A 13311-nucleotide genomic window follows, 5' to 3' on the forward strand; every position below is an offset into this window, starting at 1 on the left:
AGCTTTTTGTGATTTTTATAATCATTATAGGAAATATAATTGTTTTAAATAATGAAAATATGCTTTGTTATTATATTGAAGTTAGGAAATGACGTAATGATTTGCGAATTTTTTAAAATTCTTTATTTTCTTGAGATACATAGATAGATATTGGAGAAGGAAGCTTTTTATGATTTCCATAATCATTATGTGAAAATTATATGTAATTGTTTTAAGTAATTAAAATATGCTTTGTTATTATATTGAAGTTAGGAAATGAAGTAATGATTTGCGAATTTTTTAAAATTCTTTACCATTTTGAGATACATATGTAGGTATTAGGGAAGGAAGCTTTTTGTGATTTTTATAATCATTATAGGAAAATTATATATAATTGTTTTAAATAATGAAAATATGCTTTGTTATTATATTGAAGTTAGGAAATGAAGTAATGATTTACGAATTTTTAAAAATTCTTTACCATTTTGAGATACATAGGTAGGTATTAGGTAAGGAAGCTTTTTATGATTTTTTTAATCATTATAGGAAAATTATATATAATTGTTTTAAGTAATGAAAATATGCTTTGTTATTATATTAAAGTTAGGAAATGAAGTAATGATTTGCGAATTCTTTAAAATTCTTTATTTTCTTGAGATACATAGATAGATATTGGGGAAGGAAGCTTTTTGTGATTTCTATAATCACTATGGGAAAATTATATGTAATTGTTTTTAAGTGATAAAAATATGCTTTATTATTATACTACGGTTTGTAATTTGACGAAGTGTGAAATTGTGGGTTTTAGAAACGAAAACAGATCGATTGCACGGTCGTTTATTAAAGGCTGATCGTAACCATAACTTTGTATATTTATCCCGCTGATCCATTAAAGCTTCGCGAAAACATACGAATTTTATGTAAAATTTCACTCGTATTTTTATATAGCTTCCTGATGAAATAATTTACCGTGCGATTTTACTCTATCACTTCCGATAACTCGCCAGTATTTACGTTTACCAGTACGCGAACTAAAAATACTCTTCTCGTCCGCGAGGGGTTAATACGAGAGCTACCGACCTATAATATACTAAACATAGTATACACAGATAATAATAATTAAACTGATACGATGAAAATAAACAGCTCTATATAATTACATTTTTATCTCGCCGAGCATCGGCAGTAACCTCGCCAAAAGCATCTGCGCGCTTCCGCTAACCTCAAAAACGAGAACCCTGAAACCAGTCATTTCGAATGGTTTGCTGCTTCCAGTGCTAATTTCTCCCGCTATCATGGCGTGCTAACGAGCCACCCAGCTGGGCCAATGAAGATATGCGGTAAGAAAAATTGCGATAAGGAGACGTTGAAGTATCCTGCCATCTAATTTACCACTATATACCGAAGTCGAGCGAACTGAACAGACTGGGATATTTATTGGACACGTTAGACCCGGAATACGGAGTAGAATCGTTCAGATAGCGCGATTGCGCTTTATAAGAAGCCTCCGCACGAACGTGTCGGCCATTAGCGGGTTTAGTACGCGAACCGGAAGTGGCGGCGCTGCAAACGAACGTTGAGGTTAGGCGGCCCCGAACGGCTACAAAGTAAATTCCACTGTAACACGCGACAAGGCTTAATAACTAATTATTCCCGATAACGCTGGATTATCGGGTAATTATGCGTATCACGATGAAACGAAGAAAGTGGCAAGAAAGGGAGAGGGACGGGAAAGAAGCGGAAAGGCGCGTTTCTATGCGCGGGGCGAATCAGAATACGCTGGTCTTTCTCAATTACGACGATTCCTATCGAAACGAACCGCGGAAGAACCGACTATCAGATCGCTGCTAAAAATTTCACTTTACGTTCGAACGTAATCACCATTTCCAAGCGGATACGAGATACGAGGAATTTCGCCGGGACAAAGAAACTCACGTAACTCGAGCATCCAGTGCTGAATAATTCATATAATTCATATAATTCGTATAATTCTTTTATACGAATTACACGAATGACTTAATTCGTTGATATCGGCTAATAAACTGACTTTTGGGAATTAATGGAAGTTTTTAGAGAAAGAGCGGTATTTTTTCGAGACTTATAGAGATAATGTCAGTATGGTGGTTTATTGGGAGAGATAACGGGCCGGGAAATAATGGGAAAAATTGCCTTAGACGTGTTATTTCCTCATCCATGTTTATCCTTTTTGTGAGACACGAAGAGAAGCGTTGATTCGAGCTACGTTTTGCATTATTCGCGCATCGGAATTTGCTGGAGATCTGTTTAGATGTGTTCTTTTTGGTATCGAAGCTTCGTTCAATTTGTTCCGTTAATATTCGTTATATGCACCAGAAGTTTTCAGGTGCAACGTGGTTTAATTGAAATCTGATAATACAAGTAATCGAATTCGTGGATTCCTTTTTCATTTTTTCATTCGAAGCCTTGTAGTCTGATCGGTTTCTCGTTCTTATCGATTCTGATGATTAAAAGGATCATCTTTTTCAACCTGAACTTCGACATCGCGATTTTTATAGCACTACGATTTTCTAGAGCCTAGGATCCGTGTTATCCCAGTCACCTGTATATATATATATCGATGTAAAATGGCGAAAAATATAAATTGTTGCGAGTTTAGTGAATTTGTTGACTCAGTCACCTGGATCGGATAATCCTCCGAAACTTTGGTACCTTTACGTTGATAAGCCGAAGCATCATGATCGAAAATATGGCCGACAGTGGTCCCAACCGTTGAAGCCACTCAGAGTAAAACACACGAGACATCGGAAAACCCCATAACCCTCACATTCCCAAGGTTTACCACCACAGATCAACCTGTGGCTCGAAATTATCCGAAAAACGTCTGGAGGATCTGACGAGCTAAAAGCTGCAGCGGAATATTAAAAGAATTCTTACAAACAGGGACATTTATCTCGTTTTTCCCGTCACAAGCGCTCGTTACCCCGTTAAAAAATGGGGGAAAAGGGAAAAAGAAGGTGAAGGAAGGGGGAAAGCAGCAAAGACGAAGAGAGCGAGAGGACGGAGGCGAGAGAGGAACAAAATAAGCTATCGAGCTGCTTTTATGCGCGTATCACAAAGGACGCGCGTGGAAACGAGTTCCATGGGGTTGGGGTGGCACTCGCGGAGTTAATAATACGTTTCCGGTGTTTTCCACGGCGAAAAGTATCGTTTCTACGGGCTGCTGGCGAAGCTTAGAAAAGGACTGCTGCCTAGGAGCTTTCTTTCTTATTTGCCTTTCGGCCACGCGGATACGCGGCAGTCGGTGACACGGATTTCCGGCCCGATGTGTATCGTCGTGACCGTCCTCCTTTTCCAGCCGGCTCCACCATGCCGGTCCCTTCACGCTCTTTGCCAAGTACCGCGCGATTCGTTTCGGCTATGCTCGTAAAGAAATTGTTCGACGACCTCTCGCGAGGCCAAAGATGGCCATTAAAGACACTCGCCGCGTGCATCGAATCCCTTGGCTCGGGGAACGCGATGGAGGCTGCGTTTGAGCAGCACGATTTAGACATGGAGTTTCTCGTGTTCCACGTCGTTGGCTCAATCCATCGTTCCATGATGTGTTGGAGGTGGTATAAAGGTGGTCTCATATGCGATCTTCGTTTTATTCTTGTAAGTTGTATCGTGGTGAAAGGAAAGGAGGATAAGGATTCGTGTTTTCTGTGAATTATTGGGGTTCTAGGGAATTTTCTAGGGAATCTTGTGGGGAATTTTCTAGGGAATTTTCTGGGTAACGTAATATTTGTGATGATAGTTATGAAAGTGGTTTAGGTTGGAAACTATTTTATTTTGCACACTTTGTTGTATTAATTGTATTATATTAATTTAATCTTTGAATAGAGTTTGCAGTTATAACGTTGGTTAATTTGCTAACTTGTTCAGTTGTAAAGTGTATAATGTATTGTAACTAGGTATATACAATTTTGATTTTTAAGCAATGCTTTTCTACTGTTTTTGGAAGGTATTTTTTCCCTTACATATTTTTGCATACCCACGTCCTGTCTTCGTCTGTCTTTTTGCGATGATTCTAGGGAGATATTCAGGCATTCATCGATCTCGATGATCTCTCATGCATCCCTCGTTGGCGAGATGATCTCAAGCACTCTGTCCAAACACCCTTCTTTTAATGACATTCTGAACCCATTATTCTTTCTTGGTATATCTATCACAAATAAATACTGCATATTTGTTTCAGTGCAAAACAAAATCAATTGTGTAATAAATAATAATAAACAATAAATTGTGTGCACTGTAAATGAACAATATCCAATTGTTTCTATTTTTGTCAGAAATTTAAATTTAATAAAGTCGAAATATCTTAAATATCCTTTCTCACTTCAAAGATTCCACACCGAACATTCCTACCCCTCAGACCCATCACCAAAAATCCCAAATATTTCGTACTTATTTCATTTCAAATTCTACCATCCCTAACTCAACAATTTAATTCCTCTTATTTCTCTCTTGAATCTAGATGTAATAAAGTCAAAGAATTCTAAGTATTCTTCCCCACTTCGAGAATTCCACAGCAAACGTTCTTGCTTTTCATCCCCATCACTAAAATACCCAAATATTTCGATACTTATTTCGGTAGAAACTGTACCGTCCCAAAATAAACCATATTTAATTCCTTTTGTTTCTCTCGTGAATCTAAATTTAATAAAGTCAAGGTGCCCTAAGTATCCTTCCCCATTTCAAAGGGAACCCAGACACTACGTACTTATTTCACTGTAAACTCGACTACCCTTCCAAAAATGCCTGGTTTTCTCAAACTTTCCGCATCATAAATCTAAATTTAATAAACTCGGAGAATCTTAAGCATTCGAGTGTAGAAAGTTCGCTTTGGAATAACCGGTGCCCCTAAATTCTCCGACCCCCTGCATGAATCAGCCCGAACGTGGGCACATTTATCAGCGTGTCTGTTGCTTCGTGTTTCCATTACGGCTCGCGTTTCGCCACGGAACGAAGCCAGACTTTTCGCCCACGCGTTTGTTACACCGAGACAATAACACTCGCCAAAGGCGAAGGGTTCCAGCTGAATTTAATCCACGCGCAGGGTTCTCAACCAGGCCCCGTTTAACACGGGATTAAATGGAGTGTACCGACGCATCCACCGGTCGGGAAATTATGCCACTCTTTGTTTTCGGTTATACCTAGCCTGCTTGCTCGTAATAGATTCACGCTTAAACTGTATATAAGTACATCCATTTATCGCGGTTTACAGAAGCCCGGGTCCGCCATTTGTTCCCAGCCGGCCATCTCCGGTACGCCAGAGACGCTCGTCTCCACTTTTTCCCTCGTCCCGGTATCCTGCAACGAGCTTAGCCGTGTACGATTCGTTTAAAAGAAGAAAATGAAAATTCTGACGGTAGCTAAAATTGAATTAGATCGGGGTCTTAGGTTAGAAAAATTGCGAAAAGAATTTATGAATTTTGGTTGATTTCTGATGATTGTAATTTGAGGTGCAGAGGTGAGGATAGGGTTGAATCGTCTTTGCTGGATGAAGTTATGATCATTTTTTAAAAAATGATGTTTGAGAAGGGACTAGGTAACGTGATGGTTTAACTTAGTTTAAGCGTAATTTATTAAGTCTTGTCTTAAGTATGTCATTTTGCATAAAATTTCTGTGTAAAGTGGGATTTGATTATGCAAAAATTTGTTGAAGTCTCTCGGGCTTACGGTATTCAGGTTTTTAATGTCCTGATACTCTTCAAGATAGGATTATGAGAGTTATTTTTGTTAGCATAATCAAATTCCATTTTCTTCGACTATTGCAAACAATCGACAATTTCGTAGCACCCTAATTCCCTAAATAAATAAATAATTCTCTCTTCAACCCCTTGCACTATTCAGCTCTTATCTAATATCAGAATTATATACTGCACTTGCTAAAATTACACTTAACGTGTTTTAACGTGGACAAAATCTGAAGAAATTCCAAAATTTTTTAATTTAATTAAAAATTAACTAAAATTAAATTTCCCAGTACATACTGCAAAAGTAATATACATTTCATTTTATTCCAAAACTAAATAGAAGAAACATAAAATTCTATATTATTATTATTGTTTATTTATACGGGATTAACCTATTAGAAAAATTACAAGAAAATTATTACAGTGATGTATAAAATTGGGTATAAAATTATTATAAAATTATTATAAAATTATTATAAAAGTCTCATATTATACACGGACCTACTGTATAATACTCTAATTCAAATTCCAAGTTCCAAGACAAGCCTAAGTTGCATATCGAAATGAAGTCAGCTTCAAAGACACCGTTATACCCTCACCCCGTTAGTCTACCAGACATCTAACAGAGCAGCTTTTCATAGAGCTGCAAGCCGGACGGAGAGGGTGGTTTTCCTCTTGGCGAGTCCCAATCACCGAGGTTTCGATGGAGCAGTTATTTCGTTGCTTCTACTGAAAAGCCATGGGGGGTTGGGCTAGGGATACGCGGAAGCTCGAGGGCCTCGCACGAAAATGGAATAAGAGCGATCATAGGACGGTGAATCGTGCCGTTTTCTCGGCTGAATTTCATTATGTGAGCGAAATTGGATCCCGTCGATCAATTACTCGGCTGAAGAGAACCGAGACGATCTCGCGGGCTGCAGCCACTCCGGGATCGGAATGGTTCTCACGGCCGATTAGCGTTCTCCCGATTCGACGAAAATCTTCCCGGCTGCAGCCGCGCATCCGGTGCTTTCTTCGATCCCTATACAGAAGCTGCGCACGTCCTAGACAGTGCACCGTGCAACCGGCACGATGTTTCGTCACGTCCCTGCTTTCCAAACGCTCGGTTAGAGTGCTCCGGGTAGCTTCTAGGCTGAGGGAGAAAAGAGTTCGAACAGTTTGCACGGAAGGCTGGTTGGAGAATGACGAGCCTGTGTTGGCAAGTACAGGCTTCTGTACTTGATCAGATGGGTTGTTCGACGGCGAGAGAGCTGGATCCGTCGGCCTGCACGTGGCTATCGCGGATGCATTTGGAAAATGGTGGTTTCGAGTCTGAAATTGGAATAAATCCCTTCTAGGAATCCATTTTGTTCGTAAGAATGATGCAAGATGGTGGTATGATGTATTTTTCATATGACGTTTTCATAAATTTGTTTTATAACCTGGAGTCTATGCACATGTAGCGACCGTCATTCTCACTCTCGCCGCTAGGTGGCCGCCGACTTGAAGGAGGTTCGGGGACTTTCTCGCAAGTGTTCGGTAACGCCTCGACTTCATATAAATAGAAGTTCCGATGTCATTTAATTATCCACGTCTGAGACAGGGCCTGCTAGAATCCCTTACCGATGAGTCCAGTAGAATGTGATATCCAGGCTTTTCTCCAGCTGGTGTGGATTGTTTTAGATGACTATACTTTATAGTTATCACCATTTAATTATCCACGTCTGAGACAGGGCCTGCTAGAATCCCTTACTGATGAGTCCAGTAGAATGGTGATATCCAGGCTTTTCTCCAGCTGGTGTGGATTGTTTTAGATGACTATACTTTATAGTTATCTATAGGTGTGTAGCGAACATCATTGTCATCTCGCCAATAGGTGGATAGATTCCTACTTGGAGGAAGAGTTCGAGGAATCATCGACATCCTATAAATAGAAGTTCCTAGGACAACACACCACCTACCCTTAAGTATCCACGTTTGAGACAGGGCCTGTTAGAATAAGAATCCCTTACTGATGAGTCCATTCATTAGCAGGCCCAGGACGGAAATACCTACCTTACTTTCTCTTTCGTCCCTTTGAGCACCACCGCTACATCGAGGATTCCTGCGGCCAGTCAACTTCAACAACAGTAGAGAAGGGAGACAGACACCCCTCACATACACAACACATACTGATGAACAACTGGTACCAATTTGATCGCTTTGGTTGCAGGATATTTTCAGGGTTCCAGAGTGAGTGCATGGGAATGCTTTGGGTCTTCCTTGAAAATTAGGGATAATGAACCAGCGATCTGGGGTTCGGTTCGAGGGTTCAGAATGATACCTGGAATGTGTGCAGAAGGAAGAATGACAGCGCGAAAAGATTGTATGGGCAGGATATTTGTGACTATATATCGAATGCGAGAAATGAGCGAATGTTTAGGAATGTGTCTGAGTGTTTGAAGTATACCTGGCCCACAAAGCGAAGTCATTGGGAAATGAGTGATTGAGGAATGAAAGAGGAATGTTAGATTTAAATAAGGGTGCAAAGGCGCCGACGAGACAGTTTGTAAAGGGTAGGCAAAGAGTGTAGAGAGTTTTAGTGAATTATAGTGGGAATTATATAGAGTGCATAGAGTGTATGTGATCAGCAATAGAGTTCTAAAGAATTGTAAGGAAAAACCAATGCTGTGTTTAAGCTCAAATAAATCTGTTGTTATTAGTAAGTGTTATTTATTATCAAACCAGCAGATCTTTGTCTGCGAAGGGATTATCGAGGAATAATGTATGGTAATGCAAATTGCGAGCTAATCCTACAATAATTTTACAAGAGTAAATAAATATCCTGTAAAAGATATTCCAGGTTTAATTCAAACAGTACAAGAATATTGTAATAAAATCTGAGGATTCTTTTTAAATTATTTAACAATAAATTAGGGATAAATTATTATTGACGAATTTCATTTTAGATAATGAAAAATTTACAGATCGAAGCAATTTTCACCGCAAAAATAAAGAAAGCACATATGCCTAGTCTAAATTTCGTACTTTTTATTCGAAGAACGAATCCAGCAACTCCGTTAATTTCGTGTGTTCAGGGTGGTATTTTACCTTCGGAGGAACACTATTGGCGAGAAAAATGGCGGGGAAGAATGGGAGAAAGAAGAAAATGGGGACGTAGACACTGCCGAGTACGTCACCGCGATTTCGCCCATCGACGACTCCTTATTCACGGAGTTTGGTTTTCATTCGCTTTGCAATTCAATCCGTCGAATCTCGCGGGATATTCCGGTCTGTCTCTGCGTCCCTTTCAACCTTCTCAATCGTCGTCGTTCCAACGGCGACAAGGTTGCAACCCCTGTGTTCGGCAACGTAACACCGTTCAGCTTATACCAGCTGCCGGAGGCGTCGAATTAATGATTCCGAGCAACCCCCATTCGCTCCTCCACCCGTACAGTGCTCGCGAGGATATGCTAATTCGGTATCTTCCGCGGTATCTCCAGTCGCGAAATGACAACGAGACAATTGCTTCGCGACGCGATCGGAAACGGAAATGGCCGCCTCGAGGAAGCCATAGGCAGACGAAAATTATTATACCGTGTGCGTAGATCTGAGGAGGAAAACGCGAAACGGAGAGTTAATTCATCTTCGTTAATCTTCATTTTTCATTAATTTCTGTGAAACTTTGAATTATAGGTAGGAGGATTATTTTGGTGAATTTTTGTTAAAGGGATTATAACGCAAAGGAACAGTAGTCAATGTAAATGGTGGCAAAACTGTATAGATCTTTATCGAACAGGTAAATGATTGGAACTGGCCTGTTTAGGGCCACACAGATCACAGGACGTCTCCAGGAAACAGGAGACAAAAGACATAACGCAGGGGCAGGGATCACCCCCACATCGGTAGGATATATAGTTTACTTTACTACTTAATTTTACTGCAACAATTTTTTATTATTTATTTATTTATTTGCAGTGTAATGGCGAATATGGATGACTGTAGATTCTTCGTATCAAGTTCCATTAAAGTAATTGCTATTCGCATAGTGTGATTAAAATTCAGAAATTATGATTTGACTCTTTTTATCGTGTATTATTGTAGTTGAATATATTACTTTGAGATAAATAAAAATATTGGTTGTCGGCATTAATTGTTGTTAGAAATAATTATAATTAAATTCATTTAACTTCGACTGCGACTTCTTTGTAATACGCGTATAATTTTTTACGTGTAATTGTGTATAATCGAAACGAATACGCGTTTCCTGAAAACTGCGATACAAGAAGCAACGCATAATTAAAGAATGCCGCAATATCATTTCACAAGGGAATCCGACCATTTCCAGGGGTAGAACGAGTGCACATGCACAGGCGCGAGTTGTAAACGGAAAATTCAATGTTGATGAAAGTATAATGAGGAGCCCACCAATGAAAGTACAAGAATAAACTCTCCTTTCTCCCACTTGATGATTTCATGCAGTAAAAATGAAAGCTAAATTTACAAGTAATTTAATCTAAATATTTTAATTTGCATAACAATGCATGCGTAGCGCTTGAAATCATTTTCCAAAGATTTTGCTTTGGAAAAGGAGCGCTCTCGCAATGTGAGAATATCAAGAAATTGACGTTTTTTTTTTAAATTCTGGTCCTACAAATTTCGCAGCATTGGCATGGAACCTACTGCCAATTCTGTGATTCTGTATTAGGTGATAATAACATTAAAGGAGGTCGCGCGCTGAAAAAATTCTAATAATATGTAGCCTATAAATTTGATCGCGTTGGCATGAAATCTTCTGTCAATTTTTCGATGTTGTATTAGGCGAACATAACACGAGAGTAGGTCTCTCGCCAACCAATTTTAAATTAATGCCATTTCCAAGAATTTCGTGAACAAAATTAAAGAAAGAAACTGATTTTTTTAGCCTATTCTTTAGAGCTCTTTTCGACGAGTCTTTTGATATATAAAACGTTTAAAAAAATCGAGGGGTAGACCTGGTACGTATTTCCAAAGTCTGCAAAAGCGATTCTCAGATCGGCGCAATCGGATGGCTAAAAAACACAGTTCCCGTGTACCGATTTTTTAGATTTTTTACACACAAGTTACTTGAAGCATAAAGAACATAAAACAGTAAAAAAATCCGCATTCGAAAATTTGGTCAAAATCTGGCGCTCCGATGTATCCATCGTGCACTCCGAGGCTCGGCAAAAATCGGAGGGTTTAAAAAAAATATATTTTTTTGTCATATTTTTTAAAGCATTCTTGGACGAATTTTTTGACGTATAAAAAGTGTAAAAATGTCAATGGATACACCGGTGGCGAATTTCTAAAGTCTGCAAGTACAATTCGCAGATCGGCGCAATCGGATGGCTAAAAAACACAGTTCCCGTGTACCGATTTTTTTGATTTTTTACACGCGAGTTACTTGAAGCATAAAGAACATAAAACAGTAAAAAAATCCGCATTCGAAAATTTAATCAAAATCTGGCGCTCCGGTGTATCCATCGTGCACACCGAGGCTCGGCAAAAATCGGAGAGTTTAAAAAAAATAGGTTTTTTTAGTCTATTCTTTAGAGCAATTCTTGACGAATTTTTTGATGTATAAAACGTTTAAAAAACTCGAGGAATAGATCTGGTACGAATTTCCAAAGTCTGCAAGAGCGATTCGCAGATAATTGCTTATAATTAATTAATTAGAAAGAAATTAATATCCAAAGTTATATTAGAAAGATCGTAAAGAACGTACCTTTACGATGCAATTCTAAAAGTTCATAAATTAGTAGCAGAAATTGAGTAATTTGTTAATTTTTCAATGCAGAATGAAAATTGAAATTACATAGATTTTACGTAATTTCCATGAATTGTCTGGACAATACTGTTTCTGCTTTAATTATTTTACTTACCTTATACTTACCTTACTTACTTACCTTTTCATACTCGCATTCCTCTCCCTACTTAACTTAATTCCTCTTCATTTAAATATCATTTAAACAGATATTGCCCACTCCATCTTCAAATTCCAAAGGGAACAGTGAAAATTCACAAGAGATAGGACATATACTTTGTGCGTAGCTCTTAGCTTGATATCGTTTCCCAAAGGAAAACGATACCAATTACCAGGTCTCACCACGTGGAGGTGGCTACGCATCGAGACCCGACATGCGCCCTAGTGACGCTGCCTGCTGGCGCTACCTGTATCAAAGGTACCCTAATCTAACTTGGAGCGAATTCAGTTAAAATAACTCTACTGACACTTTATTATATTTCGTGTCTTACAAAAGGGGTTTCGATTCGGTATACTGAAACTCTACCGTCGCAACACTAAGATATTTTCAAGTTCCCATAAAATTTGGGAACGAAATATCAAACACGCGAGCTAATAGAAAATCGCGACGCGTCCGAACGAGTTCGCGATTATTCGAAAGACCGACTAGCCTAGGCGATGTACTCCCGTGCACAGAGATAACTTCATACCTCGGCACCCTCCCGATCGGGCCTAGCTCAATTCCAGTCACTGTCGCACTCGCCAAGACTTACACGTGGACCAAGGATAGTCCCTGAATCAATGAAACTTCTAGTGTCAACGCGAGGGCCCTGCTGGGCGGTTGCCGGCCAAGACAGACACTTCGCATCCCAGCCACACGGGGTAGAACTTAATCATCCCTGTGGTCTAACCGTAGATGGTACTAGTCCGTCAGCCAGCATGTGCCCGAGCCCCAGTCGCGTACGACTTAGGCAGCGGACCGCCCCGTCGAGGTCAGAAGACGCACTGATCCGAGGGGGTCACCCTGGAACCCGATGCATGACGAGATTGACAGTGACTGGAAATGAGTGTCGGAGACGAGTCGTGAGGATGACTTACGAAGCATGTACTTATCGAGTACACGAGAGCACGTCGCGTAGGCTAGTCGGTACTTACGAACGATCGCGATTATCGCGAGAACAATTATGTTCTATTTGCTAAACGAGGGGGATAAGAAAATGATAGAGAATTAATAAATTTCGCTCCAAGTTAGGTAGCTTACCTTTGTACAGATAGCGCGCACATGATACTTAGTCTATGGATCTATCTTATGATTACTTAAAAGTAAACGCACGCATCGTTCATTGATGTGTCGCAAACAGAATCTTGAGAAACCTAAAAGCTAAAACAGAATATATTATTGTTAATATGTAGCTGAAAGGAAAGGGATTAGTACGAGGAAACCATCAAGGATAATAACCAAATGGAACGAGCAAGCCAACGACGAGACCTGAGCAACATAACTACGAGACAGAAACATTCCAACGGTGAGATATAAACATACCAACGAGGAAGCGCTCGAGTATTATACGAAATACTCGAACGCTCTAACGAAAACAAATCGAACGGAAGTCGTAAAATTTGTGAAAGGAAAGATTTAGCCAACGATGAGACATAAGTAAACCAACGACGAAGCATTCGAATATTGTGCGAAATACTCGAATGCTGAAACAAAGACAAATAGAATGAAAGAAATAAAATCTGGAAGAAGGAAAATAATTAGTACCTGAAAGAAGAAATTATTGTTAAATTATTTAAGATAGTGGACAATGGCTACTGAATAGCCACTGATCTAGCCAACGATGATATAGAAATAAACCAACGATGTAGTATTCCAATATTGTGCAAAATACTCGA

The sequence above is a fragment of the Eufriesea mexicana genome, unplaced genomic scaffold (assembly GCF_001483705.2).
Source record: "Eufriesea mexicana isolate 0111107269 unplaced genomic scaffold, ASM148370v2 scaffold9115, whole genome shotgun sequence".
In the NCBI taxonomy this organism is placed as follows: Eukaryota; Metazoa; Arthropoda; class Insecta; order Hymenoptera; family Apidae; genus Eufriesea; species Eufriesea mexicana.